The sequence below is a fragment of the Elephas maximus genome, chromosome 1 (genome assembly GCF_024166365.1).
Source record: "Elephas maximus indicus isolate mEleMax1 chromosome 1, mEleMax1 primary haplotype, whole genome shotgun sequence".
In the NCBI taxonomy this organism is placed as follows: domain Eukaryota; kingdom Metazoa; phylum Chordata; class Mammalia; order Proboscidea; family Elephantidae; genus Elephas; species Elephas maximus.
This window is the reverse complement of record NC_064819.1, coordinates 26,287,555-26,308,159: the sequence shown is the minus strand read 5'-3', so window position 1 is coordinate 26,308,159 and position 20,605 is coordinate 26,287,555. Positions and strand designations below refer to the sequence as shown.

General features: G+C 38.2%; 1 protein-coding gene and 1 non-coding gene across 15 annotated transcripts in view; both read left to right on the top strand.

Annotated features, from left to right (window-relative positions):
* Window positions 1–20,605, top strand: part of LPP (LIM domain containing preferred translocation partner in lipoma) — a 778,646-nt gene that overhangs the window by 613,039 nt on the left and 145,002 nt on the right. The gene's annotated exons all lie outside the window — the stretch shown is intronic.
* Window positions 12,081–12,191, top strand: LOC126057706 (U6 spliceosomal RNA). Its single transcript, XR_007512786.1, has one exon. It is a non-coding gene; the product is annotated as a U6 spliceosomal RNA (small nuclear RNA).

Below are 20,605 nucleotides of genomic sequence, written 5' to 3'. Positions count from 1 at the left end.
AGGTATATTCTCCTTTGATTTATTTGTATAGTGAATTACGCTAGTAGAATTCTTAATGTGTAAATCCGATTCTATGATATCTGCTTCTCTTAATAATCTAGTAGTTTCAAGTTGCTAATATTATTCATTTATAATTCTTGACCTATATTGATGAGTTAGAGTTGTTCTATACTTTTGTACAGTATCATGTTTTGGTGTTAAGTACCAATAAACCAAACCAAACCCACTGCCACCGAGTTGATGCCGACTCATAGTGACCCTATAGGACAGGGTAGAACTGCCCCATACGGTTTCCAAGCAGCGCCTGGTGGATTTGAACTGCAGACCTTTTGGTTAGCAGTCATAGCACTTAACCACTACGCCACCAGGGTTTGCTAAGTATAGACTAGCCTCCTAAAATGAATTAAAAAGCTTCTCATCTTTCTTCTGTGCTCCAGAATAGCTTCAGTTAATTTAGAAATTATGTGTTCCTTGACTGTTAGGTACTGCTATAGATCTTTAACCAGGTTTTCAATATCTTAATGATTATTGGATTGATGATGTTCTTCTGTCGGAATCGATTTTGGTGGTTTACATATTGCTAGAAAATCATCCTTTTCCTCACGATTTTTTACTGTAGTATGGCTTATGGATGCTTTTCATTTATAATTTTTAAATATCTTTTTTCTCTGTATTTACATCTCCTTTCTCACCTTGTCTAATAATTTTTTCCTTTTTTAAGCTTTTCTACATTTTATTTCTGAGAAAGCTTTATTTTTAATTCTACTTTTTGTGTGTGTGTGTGTGTGTGTGTGTGTGTGTGAAGGAGTTTATTTTCTAACTTAGGTGTTACTTTTAGCATTTAGCTTTAAAAACTGATCTCTAGTCTCCACTTCCTGCTTTTTTTTTTTAGTGCATCTGTTTATTCATTTTGTAGTATCTTAACCTGAATGTTAGTTCATTTATTTTCTACCTTTTATGTGTAATAAGAAAGTATTTAAATTCATGAATACCTCTTTGACTTCATCTGCATCCCATGGATTTTGATATGTATCTTATTTTTTTATTAATCATAAGTATTTTATAATTCAGTTGTTCTTCCACTGAGTTACAGAAGTTTGTATTTTATTTCTAAGTTATTTGTTATTTATTCCAAGTATTTTTCAATTGAAAGAAATTACACCCTGGAATTTATTACTGACACATATATGCCTGACTGAGCATTGGAAAACATGCCCAGCTCACTGCTGAATTTGGTATTTTGTCAGCTGGGAACACTAAATACCCCCACTTAACTTGATATTTGTAGAGCTCAGAGCAGCACTGGGGTTCCTGTACACTTTGGCAATTACCCTCTGGCTAATTTGGCCAACTTCCAGTTCCTCAGCGAGAGACAAAGGGTTGCCTCATTGCCACCTGCTCTTAACTAAATGCTTAGGATTCAGTGTCCTAGGGGTGACTGGGAGACATGGGAATGGACTTTTGTGGCAGCCTGTAGAACCTCCTTTCCTGGGGACTTTTGAGAACAGCAAAGAACCATCTGTCTGGGGGTGGGTTTGAGAGCAGCCCTGCCTAAAGGCAGGTGCACGGATTAGATGACCTGTGAAGATTGTCATCCATCCCAGTGACTTCAATGGAAAGGATGCATTTGCTAAGTTTGAAAAGAGTCCAGGAGGAACACTGATAGGTTTGGGGAACATATGGTCAAGAGCCTGAAGGTATTCAATCCTTCTTGAAATTGAAGCCACTTGGTGTCACCTCATGTCTGGAATTCCAGAATGCCATCCTCTAAATGTGAACCCACCGGTCATTTCATCCTTGAAAAATATATGCATACGTAGTTCACATTCTAGGGGAATCGTGAACCCTTTGTTGATCGCAAGTGGAATTTTTTTTAACAGATGGCTCGGCTCATCTATACCTAGAAGTTGAAATGCACCAGAAAGTCTGGTTCTTTTGGTTAAACCAGATCTGAACTGTACAGTACCTCATGCATTCATACACCAACCTAAAGATTTCTGTGTTACTCAAAATTGGCCTGTGTTTGTCTCAGGCAATTAAGCAGCTTGATTGATCACGCATGTCAACAATAGATTGATTGTAGCCACAAAAGACAACATGCTCACAGTTCATTAAATGAATTAACCAAGTTACCATCATTATTGTCAGCCAATTTCTATTGTATGTAATGTAACAATCTATTTTAAAATTGTAGAGAAAGGGAAATGCCCCCAAATATTAGAATGATGCTGTCTCAGGTATGAGGGTTAGAGTAGCAATGGGAATATCGTTTTGTTTCTGCACAGTTGTCAAAGGCACCAGAGAGCAAAGGCAGACATGAGACAGGCCAACTGGTTTGTTTTAACTGTCCCAGCAGAGTCAAAGGCATCGTCATTTAGGGGAACTCTGGTGGCATACTGGTTAAGACTTATGCCTGCTAACCAAAAGGTCGGCAGTTCAAATCCACCGGGTGTTCCTTGGAAACCCAGTGGAGCAGCTCTACCATGTCTTATAGGGTTACTATGAGTTGGAATCAACTCAACAGCAACGGGTTGTGTTTTGGTGGTTTTTTGCACAGTAGAAGTAGTTTGGGGAGAGTGGGTTCATTATGAGAGATAGATAGAACCAGCCACAAAGCTCACTTGAAAGTTTAAATTATTTTAAAAATAAGGGTTGTTACTTATAAAAAAACATAGTGCTTTCAGAAAAAGATAGAACTTAAACTCACTCTATACCTGATCCAGATGGATTAAAAAATTCAATGTTAAAAATTAACAACTTTCAAAAAATAAAAAAGAACTTAAGGTGAAATGTAGTTAAATATTGATCTCCTCTATTATTGAGGAAGGATTTTCTCAACATAAAGCAAAAAGGAAGAATCACAAAAGAAAGCAATCAATTTAATGACAAAAATGTAAAGATGTATGTAAATGTCAGAGATAAAATTAAAAGACAAATAAATGGGAGATATATTTGCAATGAGTATGATAGCCAAAAGGCTAATATCCATATGCAAATTTCCATGCACATGCAAGAATACCAATAGGAAAACACAAAGGAAGTAAACAATTCTTAAGAAGGGCAAATACAAATGGATAATTAACTTGAAAGAAACTTCACTCACACAGTATGAAAATGAGAATTAAAACCACCAGTCTAGTTTTTCACCTATGAAATTAGCAAAGATTTAGGAAAAGAAACTACTCTTCTTTGCAGCTGATGAGAGTGTAAATTGGCCCAACTCTTCTAGAAAATTCTTTGACGGTGTTCTTCAAGAACTTTCAAGTTGCATATCTTTCAATCCCTGTATAACTTTACCCTAAGGAAACAGAGATATGGACAAAATTTACAAAAGTACATCCTAAAGAACAATTTATAATGGCATAAAGTTTAAGTGACCAAATTTTGGAAATCTGTTCAATAAAATATTACAGATTCCAAATGATGAGCTATTATTAACATTGTATATTTGAAGAATCTGATTTGGAAAATGCTGTCATATTGCGAGGGGATATAGGTTAAGTTTATATTTTTAATATTACCAAATTTATGTTAAAAAATGTATATACGTAGAAAACCTACCAGAAAATACATTAAAATATAAACAGGCTATTTCTCAGCAATCAGATTATATGCGATTTTTATTTTCTCTGTAATTTTTTTTTAGCTTTTAAATTCTCTACGAGGAATATATGTTATTTGTATAGTGAGAAAAGAAAGGAATGTGTAGAACTAAAACGAGTAAAATATAAAAGTATGAAAAAATAAGGAAGGAAGGTTGTGAAAGAAGTAGTGGAAATATCCTTGAATTGAGGTGGAGGAGACCTGGATTCTAGCCCTGACTCAGTCACTGAAAAATAGGGAGACTTGCTGTTAATTTTCTCTCTTGGTCAAAGATTGTCTGAGCCAACATTGTACCAAAGAGCTCTTCCTATTGTACCCAGGGGCCTGCCAACCTTGGTGTCCAGGTTAGCAGTCCAGACGAAAGTTCCTGTGTTTGAATTTCAGCATTCCTCCCCAATGATTGACCCGTCAGTCTTCTGGAAGAGAGCTCAGAAACCACCGTCCACCCGCTTCCCACTTGCTCTCAGCTATGAGATGAGGAAGCAAAAGCAGTTCTACACCCAAATGCTATTTCAGCACCAGAATAATTTTTATTGTCATTGCTTGTGGTTTGTTGTTGATGTACTTGTCATGAACTTCTGAGATATTTAGCAGCCTTAGGCCATGTGGCAGTACCCTCTAGATAGGAGACTGTAGAAGCCTCATCCTACTTTTTCCAACCCTGTGATTCAAATAGCAATTGTAAACAAAGTATCTAGGATACCCTTGGTTCAGAAAAATCAGTGTGGCTTCACTGGTGTGCAGTACTTAAGGATAGTGTCTTTTCACCTCTTTCTCAACCCTATCCTGCTTATTCTCGGATGTGACTGGTTGCACTTAATCTACCTGCTCTCATTTGCTTTGTATATTCCAGATATAAATTGAAATATTTTTTGTAACACATACACACACATACCTTTCTGTTATTTCCTTATTAGTTTTTGGTTCTTGTGTGCTTGTATTTCAGTAGAGGCTTGGAAGGCACTTGTGTGTTTAGTCCACCATCTCGAATCCGAAGTCTGATCAGATATTATTAGAAAATAGAATTTTATAGCACATGAGTCTTCAGAAGGGCCATTTCCAAACATGAGGATTGGTGATGTAATGAATGTACAGACTCGTTGGCAGTAATAATACTATCCAAAGCTCTTTATGTGTATTGACTTCTATAATTCTCACAGAAATCCTGATTACATATATACTATTATCAATCATGTTTAATGCCCAGATAGGTTCAGTGACTTGCCCAAGTTCACACAACCAGTGATACAACCAGGTTTTCAAGGCAGAGGATATGACTTCAGAGACCTTGTTCCTAATTGTTCTTGTTTAAACATAGTAATATGCCTTACAAGACTATATGAAGAGCTTTATTCTATCTTAGTAGAATGGAATAGAATCTAAAGCTCTTATATTACTGTGCTGACACATATAGAGGTGTGAGTGATCCCCATTTTCTGAACAGCTGCTTTTAATCATAAATGAAAATAGTCTCTTAGTTGCTACAGACAAGCATCCTGGTGTCCTCTAACTCTTAACTTTGACCATATAATTGGATCCCTGGTGCTATGCATATCTGACTTTTGTTGTGAAAGTCACATTCACTTTCTTCCTTCATTTGACATGAGCAAGACATAATTTCTGTAAACCAATTAGCAATGTACCTTTCAGCTCTTACTATAAGAACATTAGCTGGCATAAACATCAAATTCCTTTCTTGAAAAGACTTGCTATCCTGATTATGTTTTAACTCCTCTTAAAAATGATGACTTGCTACTGAATATCCTTCTTGGTATCCAGCATAGGCTGGGAGTCATTTAGAGTACATAAACAAATAAGCATGATTCTACCTTAAAAGTTCCTCAAAATTTATAGCCCAAAATGAATTAATATGATTTCTTCAGTTGAGTTAAAATATATAGATTAATTTAAAGAAAGTAGAAGTTATGTATGCTTTAAAAAAAAAAAAAAAACACCAAACCAAAAGTATGCTGTCGAGTTGATTCTGACTTATAGTGACCCTATAGGACAGAGTAGAACTGCCCCATATGGTTTCCAAGAAGCACCTGGTAGATTCGAACTGCCAAGCTTTTAGTTAGCAGCCATAGCTCTTAACCGCTATCCTACCAGGGTTTCCATATATGCTTTGGAGATGCAAAAAAAAAGACTTCATGAGCAACCCAATTAAAAAATGGTTAAAAGTTCTAAACAGGCAATTACAGAAGGGGAAACATTGCAATATTCATTAGAAAGAGGGGCGAGAGGGAGGAAAGATAGTGGTAAGGGAGGGAGAGAAGAATCGATTCCTTGTCTGGCTTCTTAGAGAAGACAACATTTGAAATAGGCCGCATAGAAGAGTGTATGATTGTGATCAGTAATGAGATGCAGAGCATTGAGAAGGTAGCAATAATTCAGGCAAATGCCTAGAGGTTTGAAAACACAGGGCAGTTGGGAAACCACGGTCAGGAAATCAAAAGACGAATTGCATTGGGCAAATCTGCTGCAAAAGACCTCTTTAAAATGTTAAAAAGCAAAGATGTCACCTTGAAGACTATAAGGTGTGCCTGGCCCAAGCCATGGTATTTTCAATCGTGTCATTTGCATGTAAAACCTGGTCAGTGAATAAGGAAGAGTGAAGAAGACTTGACACCTTTGAATTGTGGTGTTGCCAAAGAATATTGAATATACCATGGACTGCCAGAAGAACAAACAAATCTGTCTTGGAAGAAGTATAACTAGAATGCTCCTTGAAAGCAATGATGGCAAGACTGCATCTGACATACTTTGGACCTGTTGTCAGGAGTGATCAGTCCCTGGAGAAGGACATCATGCTTGGCAAAGTACAGGGTCAGTGGAAAAGAGGAAGACCCTCAATGAGGTGGATTGACACAGTGGCTACAACAGTGAGTTCAAGGAAAACAACGATTGTAAAGATGGCGCAGGACCAGGCAGTGTTTTGTTCCATTGCATGTGGGGTCACTATGAGTCGGAAATGACTCAACAGCACCTAACAACAACAACACTGTACTAAAGGTAGGAATTTAGAGTGATCCCATATACTTACTTGGTAATAACACTGTTTAACTGACAACAGTGTCATTTTGTAATAATCTCTGAAAGTTACTTCTTAGGTCTTCTGTGTCTCATGTTTCATGAAGATCAATGACCAATAGTGTCGTTCGTTGGCCTTCACTGGCTTGAGTTGGCTGGTATTAAAGAGCCATAGTAAGTGAGTTACAAAGATTTTGCCTTTGCTTCTCCGCAGAAGTCAGCATTGACGGTGTTCATGCATATCCAAGGCCACAATGTGTCCCCATATATACTAACAGACCCTGTAAAGCCATTTCCTCCGTCTTGTCAATATGAGAGCTAATGTGGATATTAACACAGGCATCATCAAGCCAATTACTCTGTTGCAATAGTTAACTAAATGTCACTTTTGCAATACGGACCATGTTGCCTAATGGGCTCTCTGAGCTTTAATTTGCTCATGATAATAGCCATGAGTAGATGGATCTACTTGTAGACTTGAGAGGGCACTCTTTCTTGCATTTTAGGTTAGCAAGAAACAAAGCAATAGTATGTTCTGAGCTCTGCTATATTCATATTTTCTATTACAGCATGTCTTTCCAAGCTCAATATCTTGCATCAATTTAATAAAGACACAGAAATTACATTTAATTGTGTCTCTATCCTTTCACATTAATCCATTATAAAAATTTTATTCCACAGAGTTAAGAAAAATTACATTCAGTTATTAGTGGAGAACATTCCTTTCAAGGAGTGCTTTATACTTTAGGACCTCATAACTTTAAGTAGTCGAGGCATGATAAATGGCAAGAAATGAAAAATAAGCCTGAACTCATAGACTACAGACCATTTAGAAGTCTTTTGTCTTCAGGTTGTGATCATACAGTTAACTTGTTTGATATGCTCAGCAGGTTGTAAAATTCATATCGTTCTGTAGTGATCCATGAGAGATGACTTTATCATAATGAAACACTTTTAAATTTGATTTCTTGTAAGTTGCAAAATGATTATCATCTTCCCCCTACTAGAAGAAAAAAGGTAGATTTTTTGTTTAACACCAAAACCCAGGTACTAATTCAGATCTCTTGATGAAATGTAAAATGTCTCTGCTAATCTTCTGCCTTTTCTCTGTTTCCATGACCTTGCACAGCTACTATTTTTAATGAATAAACAAATTTGAGACAAAGCATTCATTTCCATGATAAGATATATACAAATGCGCTTCTGGAGGAAGAGAAAATGAGTAAAAAGACCTACGTGTGTTTCAAAAAAAAAAAAAGAAAGAAAATGAAAACAGTAGTCTTCAATATCTGCAAAGAGGAAAATGAGTCAAGGAACTATGATATTTTCCTGAACATGGTATTTAAAATAAAAACTTACAGTTTTATGGTAGAACTTTATGAAGAAAAATACGGTAGAACCTTCCTCAATGCCTTTGAGTCCACTGAGCTAATCAAAAATGATTACAAACATGTACTTTCATTTTGGGAATGTCAAATGACAGAGGGGAAAGAGAAGAGAAAAGAGAAATGAAGACTATCTATGTAATAAATAAATAAATAAATAATTGTGTGTGTGTGTGTGTATATACACACATACACACACTTCCATGTAAATATGAGGGTAAGTCAAAAAATATGGCTACAAAATTGTAGAAACCTTTATTAAACGAAAATAGCAAAAAAGCTATTGTTTCTTGACATATGCTCCATCTAGGTCTATACACTTCTGAAGGTGGTGTTTCCATCTCTCTAACCCTTCCCTGAGGAATTCCGTGCTCTTCAACTTAAGCCACGTCAAAATGGCGGGTTTGGCACCCCCGAGGCGCTTAAATCATGTTCCTTTTAAATGTTCTTTGAGTTTGGGAATAGAAAAAGTCTGAAGGGGCAAGATCAGGGGCTATAAGGTGGATGGGGTAAGGTTTCCCAACAAAATTCTCGTAGGATAGCCCTTGCTACCCTCAAAGAATGACCAGGTGCATTGTTGTGATGGAAAAATAATCCCTCGGGGCAACTTTCCTGGACTTTTTCTCAACAATGCGGTTTTCCATTTACTTAAAACTTCTTCATAATAAGCCCTGATGATCCTCCTGTGTCCTTGTCCTTCAAGAAAATGTATCAAGATTACCCCTTTGGAATGCCAAAAAGTAGTTGCCATAACCTTCTGAGCAGTCTTCCTTCTCTTGGCTCATCTTAGAGGTCTTCCTGACCTTCCTTAAAACACTTGATCCATCTAAAATCTGTTGTTTTATGTGGGGCAGGATTCCCAAAAACTTTTACAAAGCTCCAGTGATTTGGGAAGATGTCCACTTGAGTTTTGTTACAAATTTGATATTAGCCTTGACTTCAAATTGTTTTTTTCCATGATACAAAAAGTATCCTATTTTTTGAAGGCATCCTAAGGAGAGTAAGACAAGTGTATTACTGAGAGAACTTGTCTGCAGCTATCCACTGATCACAGAGACATGTTTAAACACATTTTGTTTGGAATAAACCCTTGCATGTATGAACCGGAACCCTGGTAGCAATACTTTTTGACTTACCCTCGTATATGTATATACATTATCTTGAATATTATTTCCTTTATGTGTATCCATAAACCAGCACTATTACTGTCTTAATTATAAATTTGGAGCAAATCTTGTTATCAAGTAGTGTAAATCCTCCAACTTTGTTCTTTTTCAAAATTATTCATACTGTTTGGCTCTTTGGATTTCCATATAAATTTTAGAATCAGCTTGTTAATTTCTAAAAAAAAAAAAAAAAAGCTTGCTCAGATAACATTGGTATAAATCAATTTGGAAAAATTGACACCTTATCAATATAATCTTCCAATCATGAACATGATGTATTCCTCCCTTTATTTAGGCCTTCTTTAATTTCTCTGAGCAGTGTTTCATGGTTTTCATTATAAAAGTCTTGTACATATTTTGGATCACAAACCAGAAAATCAAACCAAACTCACTGCCGTTAGTTCCAACTCATAGCGAGCAATCCTATAGGACAGATTAGAACCGCCCCATAAGATTTCCAAGGAGCAGCTGGTGGATTCAAACTGCCAACCTTTTGGTTAGCGGCCGAGCTCTTAACCACTGCCCCACCAGGGCTCATTTTGGATCATAGACCTAAACATAAAAGCTAGAACTGGAAAAATTCTGTAAGAAAATCTCATGACCATAGAGTAGGCAAATATTTCTTAGAGAGGGTATAAAAAGAAAAATAATAAAAGAAGAAAATTAATAAATTCAATTTCATAAACATTTTTAAACTTCTGTTTTTCAAAAAAAAACATTAAAAAAATGAAATGGCAAGCCACAAATTGGGAGAAAATCTGAAGGATACATATATATCTAAAAAATGACTTTTGTCCTGAATATAGAGAGAACTCTTAAAACTCAACAAGAAGACAAAAATTCAATTAAAAAACAGGTTAAAAGTTTGAACATATGTTTCACCAGAGAAAATATACAAATAGCCATTAAGTAATTAAAGTATTTACCATCTTTAGTCATCAGAGAAATGAACATTAAAACCCCATGAAGTACCTCCATACACATTTATCAGAATGGCCGAAATTAAAAAGATTGACAATACCAAGTGTTGGCGAGAAGGTGGAGCAACTGTAATACTTAGACATTGCTGGTGAGAATATAATACGGTACAGCTATTTTGAAAAACAAATTGGTAGTTTCTTAAAAAGTTAAGCACACATTCACCATATGTCTAAGGAACACTGCTGCTAGATAATGACCCCAAAAAAATGAAAAGTTTTTTTTCTCTCCCACTCAAAAAGTTGTATACTAAAGTTTATAAAAGCTTTAATTGTAATAGCCAAAAACTGGAAATAACTCAGATATCCATCAACAGGTAAATGGACAAGTTTTGCTGTATTTACACAGGAGAATACATTTCAGCAATCATAAAGAAATGGACTACTAATATACACAAAATGGTAAAACTTCAAAGATAACACTGACCCAAAGAAGCTATACTCCTCCCCACCCCCCAAAAAATAGTATACATACTGTAAAATTACATTTTTATGAAATCCTGGAACAGGCAAAATTGACCTCTAGGGACAGAAAGCAATCAGTGTTTTTGTGAGACTGAATGGGGAGAGAGGATTGACTGGTATGGGACACAACGGAACTTCTTGGGGTGGTAGAAGTGTTCTTTAACTTGACAGTGGTGATATTTGAGTGGAGGCTATTTGGGCAAAGCAACTTAAAAATATTAGGGAAAAAAAAGCATAAATATCTCAAAGCGTTGTGTACTCAAGTTGTTTCACAAGTGTCTTAGTTCTTGTGCTAATTTAAAGGAATCCTAATTGGAACTCATAAAGGATCCATTATGACACTGTGTACTATGATATGTGCCAAACACAAGGCCAACAGCCCTCACTCAAATAGCCATTGCCATATATTTTATTAAAATGATAAAATACAGTTTTTGTTGTTTATTAAATTCAACTTCATTGGGTACAATTTACATATAATATGAATCCTTTTATAGCATAGATTTTGGTAAATTCTGGTAAATGTTCAGTCCTTGTAAATATCACCAGCCAAAACCCAAACTCAACCTGTTGCCATCGAGTCAATTCCAATTCATAGTGACCCTATAGGACAGAGTAGAACTGCCTCACAGGGTTTCCAAGGCTGTAACCTTTACAAAAGTAGACTGCCGCATCCTTCTCCCTCAGAGCAGCTGATGGGGTTTGAACTGTTAGCAGCCAAGCACTTAACCACTGAGCTACCAGGGTGCCTTTGTAAAAATACCACAATTAAATTATAGAATCAGGCTATGAGGGATAAACAGAACATTTTACCAAAGTAGAGAAGCAGAGAGGGCGATGGTATTGTAAGTAGAGGGAAAGGTGAAAATAAAGGAAAAAAAAAAAAAAAAAAGAAAGGAGGGGTGAAATGGCACATTCAGAACCTAGAGAACAGGTACGAAGTGGAGAAAAATGGGGCCACAACAGTGAGCCAATTCCTAATACCTTTTACAAACCTTTTTCTTAAGATGGTGTTTCCTTGTTCAACCAAATTATTCTGGGGAAGCTGATGACATAGAAATGAAACTTATCAGGGAACCCTATCTTATTACCACTCCTTTCATTCTTTGTATTTCCTACCATCATTTTTTTTTTTTTTTTTAGCAGGATAGGGTCACTATGAGTCGGAATTGACTGGATGGCAACGGGTTTGGTTTTGGGTTTTTTGCCAGGATTCTGAGAACCTGTAGCGTTCTTTGGACCATACTTTGAAAAATCTCAGATTCTGGTCCAACACTTTAAGAGACAAGAAAGGGTCCAACAAAAGAGGGCACTGAGGCCCAGAGTGGTTAAATGACCTTTCCAAGGTCAAAACAAACAAACAAACAAACCCATTGCTGTCGAGTCAACTCCAACTCATAGTGACCCTGTAGGACAGAGTAAAACTGCCCCATAGGGTTTCCAGGGAGTGGATGGTGGATTCAACCTGCTGAACACATACACTAAAATTGGAACGATACAGAGAAGATTAGGGTGGCCACTGTACAAGGATGACATGCAAATTCCAAGATCACACACTTACATATGGTTGAGCCAACCCTTAAGCCCAAGTCTTCTGGCATTTATTCCATTGCTCGTTCAACTACCCTTTATGTTCCAATTGTTTTATATCTCATCTCTAACATCTTAAACCTTTAAAATTGTTTCTTTAATAGAGATCTTCCCTTTTCTTTAAGATACAGTATCACTCCCAGTTGTACCACCTGCACCAAGCTAAATTATTCCTCGGTGTTTACACCTTTCAAATATTTATAGACCGTCATCATGGCACTGCTTAGTCATCCATCAGCCTCATTCTATGTACATATATAGCTCCTTTAATCTTCCTGTGCACGTCAGTTTCTCCAGTCCCTTTATCGTAGGTACCGTTCTTCTCTCTATGCCTGGAAGAGAACAGTTTGAGTATATTCCAGATGGGAAAAAATAACCCCAACATGTTGTAACAAGGGGGGAGAAAACCGCACCAAATAGATGAAAGGAACAATCTACAGGTTAATTAGTAGTATGGCCACAAAAATGTGCATCGTTTTTTTGTTTCAGAAATAAAGCAAAGCTGTATTTGTTGTAACTGTTTCTTCTTTGAACTTCACAGAATGCGGATAATACCAGGCTGTGTTTACTGTCCACATTTTTGCTAAAGACCTTCAACTTTGCACTCCCTCTGTGTGGTATCTCTTGCTCAAGACAGAACTTCAAATAAAAGCATGGAGCAGGAGCTGATGCAAGAACCCGTTACGGGGCTTATCTGTTTTTATACGGTTTCTGTGGATTTACATGGTTTCTGGAAACTTCCTATAAGCCTTAGTAAGGAAGAGAGCACTTGACTTACCTTGCTAGTTAGTAAGCACTTGGGTATTAGTCATCCTGTAGAAATTAAATGTGTTTACCAAAATAATAATCTAAAAGTGGAAACTACTTTTAGTACAAGAGGAATCGCCCAGAAGTACTCCCTGGACGTAAATAGATCATAGCTATGACCCGGTCTTCTTGTTTCTTTTACTTCATAACTCTTCCAGTGTTTCAACAAATGTGGGGGTCTTAAAGGGTTGTCCAGATATCACCACTGAGTGGATCCTCCTTACCTTCAGGGAGCCTTCATCTAAATTCAGTGTGTGTCTCCTATAAAATTTATCTCAGAATGAAAAAAGGAAGACTGAGAAGGTCCTTAAAACCTCCTCAATTCAATGTCTTTATTTTGTAGATGGGAAATACAGAGAGAGAATATAGCCAGCCCGGATATGTGGCTTCCAAAGGAAATGCTCCATTTTTCTAAACCCTCATGTACTTCAGAAAGTCGTCCTTCAATCCCAAGCAAATCATCCCGTAGAACTTTCTGTACCTTTCTTCTGCTCTGCCCTCAGATGATCTCGCAGGCTCTGAGCTCGTGCAGGGTGGAGATGTGATTTCTTGCTGCGTTCTTATCATAACACATTGCTCTGCATCTCAGAAAGGAAGATAGCCGGTGGAGTTTATTAGACAGGGATTCAAGTCCTCTACTTTTCAAACACAGTGATTCTACTCATCTGGAGGTGGCAAAGAAGGGCAGCTGTTTATTTCCTCTCTCGCACAAAGCAAGACCGTGAAAGGAGTCATTCTCTGAATGAAAGGGGAGATGGGGAAGTTGGAGCTGTCTCATGTTTTATTCAGATGTTAACAAAGAAAATTGAGAAGTGTGTTTCCTTAAAATTGACACCATTTTTATCCCAAACATTCTGGTAAGTGATAGCAGATGACTGTACAAGCTTCTTGAAAGAAAGAGGATTTTTTTTTTTTTCCAGGAGCGTCGTCCCGGTGGGAAGTTTTACCTAAAAGTAATACACTAATCGCTTTCAATCCTGCATATTTTCACATACTGTGTGCATACATACGTGTATTAATAACTGTTCCCTAGACATCACTCCGGCTCAGAGTGCTCGGCGTTGCTATGCAAGCACTGGCAATGGAATCAAGCCTACAGCTTAGCAAGGAGGGTTTTACAGAGACACGAGGGCGGTGGTGGCCTGACGTGGTAAGACTCTGTGTGCCTCTGGGTCTCCCTCTGAGCTCTGATATAACATGACATGTCCAGTTCTCATGGCATCCATCTGCCCACTCCACTGGGACTATAAACAGCGCTGCCTGCATTCGTAAGGAGTGTACACCCTCAAAAGCTGTCCAGTCACTTGATGACTGCATTTCATATTGGGGATTTTACACAGGAATTCCTCAGAATGTGGCCTCTGGCAGAAAGCCCCAGATTTATAAATACATTCTACTCTATTGTGCATGTGATTTATGTCAATAATCATAATAAAAACTTATTTTTTTATGATTTTTATTATATCCTGGAAGAATTCCTTGTATTTTCCGTTATAATTATAAAAAAAATTTTTTTTTAATACACACACAAATATATATATAAACATGTACATATATATACATGTATGTATGTAGGTTGTTGTTGTTAGGTGCTGTCAAGTTGATTCCAACTCATAGTGACCCTGTGTACCACAGAACAAAACACTGCCTGGTCCTGCACCATTTTCACAATCTTTGTAATGCGTGAGCCCATTATTGCAGCCACTGTGTTAATCCATCTCGTTGAGGGTCTTCCTCTTTTTTTGCTAACCCTCTCTTTTTTTTTTTCTACTTTACCAAGCATGATATATGTTGTCGTTGTTGTTACGTGCTATTGAGTCAATTCCAATTCATAGCGACTCCATGTGACAGAGTAGAAGTGCCCCTATAGGCTTGTCTAGGCTATAATCTTTACCGGAGCAGATTGCCTGGTCTCTCTTCCGTGGAGCCATAAGTGGGTTCAAGTCACCAGCCTTTTGGTAGTAGCTGAGTGCTTAACCATTGTACCACCAGGGCTCCTTTTATTATGTATTTATTTCTCCCAGCATGCTTTTAGATCCTGAGTGCTGGGATTACTGCCCCTATTTCACAGAAATAGCTTGCCCAAACTCACCAGATTCCTCACAGGTGACATGTGGTGCAGACTAGAACCCAGCTCTTCTAACCGCAGGTCTGCCACTTATTCCACTTGAGTTGGTTTTATGATTTTAAAAAAAAAAAAAAAAAACCTGGAAACCTTTTAGGAAATGAAATATTGTAAGTAACCCCAGTGTATGAAACAAATCTGCTCCGACTGGCCATGGTCAAGCAGAACCAGGGTTGAGGAGAGAGGTCCTGGAGCCTTGTCCTCTGCGGCTCCGGGCACCTTGCAGAACGTCACTACCTGACATTTTGCTTCCATTCCTTTAGAATTTCAAAACATACAGACGTGCAAAAACACACCAGGGTGTTTGAGAGAGAAATGGAATGACGTGCTAGAGCCGGTGATAACGCAGTTAGCCCAGCGCTGGAGGCATGTAGTCGTCACCCTTGTAGACTGTGCAGTGGCCCCCACAGCGCTCCTGTTTACAAGAAATTTTGCCTTTGTGCGAAGAGAGAAATTGCTCATGCTCAGGCAACAGCGCCTACTAGTGGAAAGAAACTAATATTTGAGGAAGCACACCTGGTAGATAGTTTCCTGCTGCTGAAAGAACGCTGTATTGAGACCCCAGGAAGCCTGCATTCAAGTCTCAGCTTTGCCTACCTGTTTGCTAAGGGATCTTAGCTAAGCAAGGTGCTGCCTGTTTCTGAGCCTTGGCTTTTGGATCTGTATGTGAGGAGGTTGGTCTGAGTTTTGTTTTATATTGAATCCTCTTGACAGTGTATTTATTATGGGCATTTGAGTCCAGTGGAGAAACCAAAGCCCAACTGGCTTCTCAGTGAAGTGGTACCAGGATGAGAATGTGGCCCGTCTCTAGTCCAGTGCCATGTATGGGTAACGTGGTCTAGCTCGCAGACCACTGGACTTGGAGCCAGGTAAACTGGATTTGAATTCCAACTGTGGTCCTTCTCAAGTCATATACAAGGTTATCCCCAGTTCACTCATCTGTAAAAAGAGGACAGTTGCCCTAGTCAGCTCTTAGAGTCTTTGTAAGATTCAAACGAGTGCATGGAAATTATGAAGTTCTATGTCAACTGGCACAATTGCCCCTCAATCTTCATGTATTAAGAATTTAAGAGAAGTAATAGTAGTTATAACTTTCTTTTTTTTCACCTTTTAGTTTATATTCTAAGTCATATCCCTCATGGAGGCAGAAACTGTAAGGTAGAAGTCTTAGCAACTACACAGATGCCTAAGATAGAAGGGTAATAGAATCATTGGAGAAACCCGTTAAGTGAAATACTGATCATTTGCATAAAGGTTTAAATATATATGATACAGTTATCCAGAGGATCTGTTTAGTGTTCTCACTCTTGCTTGCCTGCTTCTTTCTTTTTTGAAGCAGGAAGATAAGAGGGACATTTGAGAAAACTTAATGCACCTTAACAAGGTGAGTCATATGTCTCTATCTGCAAACTGGCTCCTGTTTTGTCTTGTTGTTAGTGTGTTTATTACACATTATGTAAGTGGCTTCCACCTCATCTGGAACATATTCCTTTACCTGAGCTCTGTCTGTTGGATGGTTTAGATGGTCATATGCCACGTATTGAACTACAGTCCTATAAGCTCTTAAACCCTTTAAAGTTTCATTTTTGTCATTGTTAAAATGAGGATAATAATAATCCCTTTCTTGTTTGTCTCCACGGGCCATTGAGAAGTCAGGTGCATTAATGAATAAGAAAGTAATTTTAATATTGTAAAGCACTGTATGAATATTGTTCTTGTTTTTAGTTGCCGTTGAGTTGACTCCGACTCACGGCAACCCCATATACAACAGAATGAAATGTTGCCCAGTCCTGTGCCATCTTCAGGATCATTGGTATGCTCGAGTCCCTTGTTGTGGCCACTGTGTATTTCTGAGTACTATCCAAACTAGAGGCTCATCTTCCAGCACTATATCGGACAATATTCTGTTGCAATTCGTAGGGGGTTTTCACTGGCTAATTTTCAGAAATAGATTACCAGGCCTTTCTTCCTGGTCTGCCTTAGTCTGGACATTCCATTGAAGCCTGTTCACCACAAGTGACCCTGCTGATATTTGAAATACCATTGACAAAGCTTCCAGCATCACGGCAACATACAAGCTGCCACAGTCAGACAAACTGATGTTTGGTCATGTGTAAATATAAACCAAACCAAACCAGTTGCTGTGAAGTCAATTCCAACTTATGGCGTCCGCATGCCTGCAGGGTAGAACTGCAATCAATAGAGTTTTCAAGTCTATGACCTTTTGAAAGCAGATCTCCAGGCCTTTCTTCCATAGTGCCTCTGGGTGAGTTCGAACCACCAACCTTTGGATTAGCAGTAAGTCCTTAACCATTTGTTCCACCCAGGGACTCCTTGTGTATAAATATAAAAAAATATAAGTGGTGCTTATTACCCTCATGGGGGAGGATTGGAGCTGTTCTTGGGCACTGACATACAGTGTCTTTAGAAACACCCCCTTGGGTTAGCTCAGTGTTAGATTTGCTACTCTCTAATAGCCAGAATAAATTTGGGGATTTCCCACCACCAAAGCTAAAAGTAACTGGACAAATCCAGGAGTGTTTTCAATGTTTGACTGGAGCTTAGGGGGAATGCGGATTCCCATGAGAGATACCATAGGGCAGATCTGAATCAGAATTCACAAATAATCGTTGCAGGAGCAGTTGTTACTGTTCTAGTAAATACTGATTTTTCTGTTAACAGATCAATCATGAAATGAACTTTAAATATAAAAAGTAGACTAAAAGAGTGAGAATATGAAAATGTCTATATGTAGGTATTCACTTGAAGGGAAATCTTACTTGAGCCAAAATAGATGCTGATATTCCTGTCAGGAATGTTCTAAGATTTATACAAGTTTCTTGCCAGGCTGGATGTTTTTAGGAATTTTGGATCTTTTTTTTTTTAAAGTAATAAGCTAGCCTAGAAGAGTGGCTAAGTGAATGGGTTTGGAGACAGACTGCCTGGGCCCTAATTCCAGCTTCAATATTTAATTCTGGCCTTGGGCAAGTTACCTAATGTCTTTATGCTGTCATTTCTTCAACTATAAAATGTGGATGTTGATAAGACCTATGTCATGGGATTGTTGGGAGGATCACATGAGGTAATAAATTTAGGCAGGTAGAACAATGCCTGGTACGTAATAAATGCTGAATAAATATTTTTTACTAGTTACTGTGGGGTCCACAAATTTTTGAATAGTAGGTGTTGAATTGCTATCCCCAAATTCTACTAGTAAAATATTGGTAAATATAATTCTTTAATAATTGCTTTAAAAATGCAGCTGCCCAGCGGAGGATGAACTAGATAAATTAAAAAAAACAAAACCCATTGTCATCGAGTCAATTCCGACTCGTATCGACCGTATAGTACAGAGTGGAACTGCCCATAGAGTTTCCAAGGAGTGCCTGGTGAATTCCATCTGCTGACCTTTTGGTTAGCAGCTATAGCACTTAACCTCTACACCACCAGATAAACACTTGTGCTCATCCAAAGACTTCACCAAAAGAGTAAAAAGAGAACCTACAGATGGGGAAAAATTTTTGGTTATGACATATCCGACAAAGGCCTAATCTCTAAATTTATAGAAATCTTCAACACTTCAACAACAAAAAGACAAACAATCCAATTAAAAATTGAGCAAAGGGTATGAACAGACACTTCACCAAAGAAGATACTCAGGTGGCTAACACATGAAGAAATGCTCTCAATCATTAGCCATTCCAAACTGGTTGCTGCTAAGTCAATTCCGACTCATAGCAACACTATGGGACAGAGTAGAACTGCCCCACAGCATTTCCAAGGAGCAGCTGATCAATTTGAACTGCTGACCTTTTGGTTTGCAGCAGAGCTCTTAACTGCGCCACCAGGGCTCCCATTAGCCATTAACCAAACCAAAACCAAACCCATTGCCATCGAGTAAAGTCCGACTCATGGCGACCCTATAGGACAGGGTTAGAACTGCCCCATAGAGTTTCCAAGGAGCGCTTGGTGGATTTGAACTGCCGACCCTTTGGTTAGCAGCCACAGCACTTTACCACTACACCACCAGGGTTTCCTTCATTAGCCATTAGATGGATATCAAAACTACAATGAGATACCATTTCTATTCAGCAATAATAGTACTAATCAACATAACAAATGTTGGTGAAGTTGTGGAGAGATTGGAACTCTTATACACTGCTGGTGGGAATGTAAAATGGTGCAACCACTATGGAAAATGGTGTGGCACTTTCTTAAAAAGCTAGAAATAGAAATACCATATGATCCAGCAATCCCATTCCTAGGAATATACCCTAAAGAAATAAGAGCCATGACATAAATAGACACATACCCATGTTCACTGCAGCATTAGTCACAGTAGCAAAACGATGGAAACAACCTGAATGCCCATTACCAGACGAATGGGTAAACAAACTGTGGTATATACACACAATGGAATACCACAGAACTGTAAAGAATAGTGATGAATTCTGCGAAACATCTCACAGCATGGATGAATTTGGAAGACCTTGTGCTGAGTGAAATAAGTCAATCACAAAAGGACAAGTGTTGTATTATAAAAAACAAGATAAGATTTACACACAGGAAAAAATTTTTTTTTGGTGGCTACTAGAGATGGCCTCCACATGTCTATCAGTTTGTCGTTCTGTCGGGGCTTGCGTGTTGCTGTGATGCTGGAAGCTATGCCACCGGTATTCAGATACCAGCAGGGAACTGCCAGAAATTCAGGCCGGTTTCAGAAGAGGACATGGAACTGGGGATATCATTGCTGATGTCAGATGGATCCTGGCTGAAAACAGAGAATGCCAGAAGGGTGTTTACCTGTGTTTTATTGAGTATGCAAAGGCATTCGACTGTGTGGATCATAACAAATTATGGATAAAGTTGCAAAGAATGGGAATTCCAGAACACGTAATTGTGCTCGTGAGGAACCTTTACATAGACCAAGAGGCAGTTGTTCGGACAGAACAAGGGGATACTGATCAGTTTAAAGTCAGGAAAGGTGTACATCAGGGTCGTATTCTTTCACCATACCTCTTCAATCTGTATGCTGAGCAAATACTCTGAGAAGCTGGGCTGTGTGAAGAAGAACAGGGCATCAGTATTGGAAGAAGAGTCATTAACAACCTGCGTTATGCAGATGACACAACCTTGCTTGCTGAAAGTGAAGAGGACTTGAAGCACTTACTAATGAAGATCAAAGACCACAGCCTTCAGTATGGATTGCACGTCAACATAAAGAAAACAAAAATCCTCACAACTGGACCAATGAGCAACATCACGATAAACGGAGGAAAGTTTGAAGTTGTCAAGGATTTCAATTTACTTGGATCCACAATCAACAGCCATGGAAGCAGCAGTCAAGAAATCAAGAGACGTGTTGCATTGGGTAAATCTTCTGCAAAGGACCTCTTCAAAGTGTTGAAGAGCAAAGATGTCACCCTGAAGACTAAGGTGCGCCTGACCAACCCATGG